The following is a 2,500-nucleotide window of genomic DNA, read 5'->3' as shown; positions in this document are numbered from 1 at the left end:
AGACAGTCTTTGTCTGGCGGCAGAGCAAGACCAGCATGTCGTGCTCTCAAAGGCCCTAGTGAAGATGAACACTTTTAATTTCAAAAAGTGAACAAAATCTATATGTAAATAACTTCCCGCTAAGACTTGTACACTCACAAAACTGATTCAGTGATGCTAGCAAGCACACGTGGGAATTACCATACACAAAGCACACATAAAACAAACAAACAAGCACACACACACCTCTCATCACATATACCTATCCTGGGAGACATTATAATACAAACTAAAATGACAAACGCACTCCCTATCGTGTGTAATCGTCCTGGGCGAGACTACAATCCCAACTCGAAAGAGACGCTACTTTACCGAAGCAGAGGTCGTGCTCGATCTCGTCCTCTTTCCCATGATCCCTCACGAAGGCGCTGAGGACATGCGGAAGGAGAGCACGCGGAAGGGAAGGAGGGTGAGCGAACGAGGGAGAATATCCCGTAATTCAAGCCCCAAACGCATTAATTCACGAGAGCACTACGTTCTCCGCTTGATTATTCTTTATTTATTCGTACAAGTTCTGTGCCAACCTTTCATTTATTGCCATTTCGCATTTCGCTTCTAAAAACCCACGTCTCCTCATGAATTATTCTCCTTCGCTGCCTTATATTTTACTCGTTCATGTACGGCCATTTGCTGCTGTTCAAACTCCGAATCTCCGACTGTCCAAGTTATTTTTGTATCAAATTCTATGTAAATGGAATATTATCGCTGGCAAAAAAGGAGACAAATTGTTATTCAGACAGCTGGGACAATGACACACGAGGCCAATTCATTCTTGACAGAACATTAATTTGTGCTATCGAGGCCGAGCTTCGTGTCCTAGTCGAATCAATGGCGGATGTTAACACTCGGGGACACGCCACAGTCCCTTCCTCCTCCGGCTCGCCGCTGTGTCCATCTTGTTGCAAAATTTATCGTTGTAAATCCAGTTCAGACTTTAGCGTATAACTTTAGCATTCCGACAATTGCCATCTGAACAGCGGCCTCGCATCTTAGCGGAGGAAAGACGTCTTTTGAAGCACGGAAGCAAAACAATGCTTGAATCCTCCTGCGCAACATGGTGTAACTTGGGAGACAGTGTGAGCACAGTTCATCAGCTGCCGTGAGGGCCAGGTAATCCACCAGATACCACACTAAGGCACACCTTGGTGGAGTGCCATAAATCTTGTGGCATCGTAACGCTCCGTGTGCCAACCCGAGCCTGGTGCCACACCCACGAGCTCCTCTGCCATCAAACTGCGAAGCAGTTTCTCGAAAAAAAGTGCGCACAAACCTGTGTGACGACGCTCTTTTTACATACTTACTTCCAACAAAGTAATTATTATACGAACAAATAAAAAATGCAGGCACCAGCCCCTGCGCCCTCGACCACTTACTCACATCTACCTATCTATACATACATACATAAATACACACACACATACACACACACACACACACACACACACACACACATAGACATAGACATAGACATAGATATAGACATAGACATAGACATACACGCACACTTCTCCATCACTCACTCACAAAGTCAGTTTGAGTGAATGGACTCCCCTATAGCAGACGTACGCGAATGTCCTGTCAATACTACCATAAAAGGGAACAATTATCGAGAAAGTCCGTGTCCTTTATTGTACAAAAAAAAATCTACACCCCCCCAATAAAGCCACACCCCCTTCGCCAAATTCATCCACGTACAAGCATAGATTGCAAGTCTTACTATGCTCACCATGCAAGCACTGTCTTCAGGCACCGCAATCTCTCGCGGCGCTCTCGCACTTGCCTTGAAAACTCGCCATCATCAACTCCGATCACGCATCATCACACCTGCACGCGCCGCGGCCACATGCACAGAGCGATGGCAATTCTGAGCAACATCTGTCTCGTGGTGTAATGAGCCCAAGCCCGACGCAAAAGAAACACTTTTCTAAGCCTCTTTAGAGATGAGAAAGCCTCCCCTCCCCCTCCCCCACCATCCACCTCTACTAACATTCCCTAACCCTATATCTTCCTTTTAAACTCTTCCTATAGATGAGGAATTTTTCCACCTCTGCTAACTTTCCCTAATCCCATATATTAATCATTTTCTTCCTCATTTCTATGTTCTCCCGATTAGCTATGTGTCGTTATATGTGTCTGCCTAACACCTTTCCATCTACATCTCTCTTTCTCTTTCCCTCCCTCCCTCTTCTCCTATCCCTCCACCTGAACTTCTGAAGAGAGAAGTACAACTCGACGTAATGGCCCGGCTAGCAACCACGGCTAGTTTAATTCCGAAGATCACCACCCGACCCGGCGATGAGATGACGTCACGGCGGCTGTGCTTGTGAAGGTGAGCCGAGTATTCTCTTTGTTTGTTTACTCCCCTCCTATACCCGTCGCGCCTCTTCGCCGGCAGGACGTCCACTGCAATAGACGTCAACTTGTCAAGATGCACTCGTTCCTCTCTCTTTTTTCCCCGTCT

The 2,500-nt window shown here is 46.4% G+C and overlaps 1 protein-coding gene across 31 annotated transcripts in view; it reads right to left on the bottom strand.

Annotated features, from left to right (window-relative positions):
- Positions 1 to 2,500, bottom strand: part of exd (PBX homeobox extradenticle) — a 442,217-nt gene that overhangs the window by 351,332 nt on the left and 88,385 nt on the right. The gene's annotated exons all lie outside the window — the stretch shown is intronic.

This window comes from Penaeus japonicus, unplaced genomic scaffold, assembly GCF_977035675.1.
Source record: "Penaeus japonicus unplaced genomic scaffold, GWHDUDI00000001_assembly GWHDUDI00000001, whole genome shotgun sequence".
NCBI lineage: Eukaryota > Metazoa > Arthropoda > Malacostraca > Decapoda > Penaeidae > Penaeus > Penaeus japonicus.
Note: the sequence above shows the minus strand (reverse complement) of the source record. Positions and strands in the feature narration are given on the sequence as shown.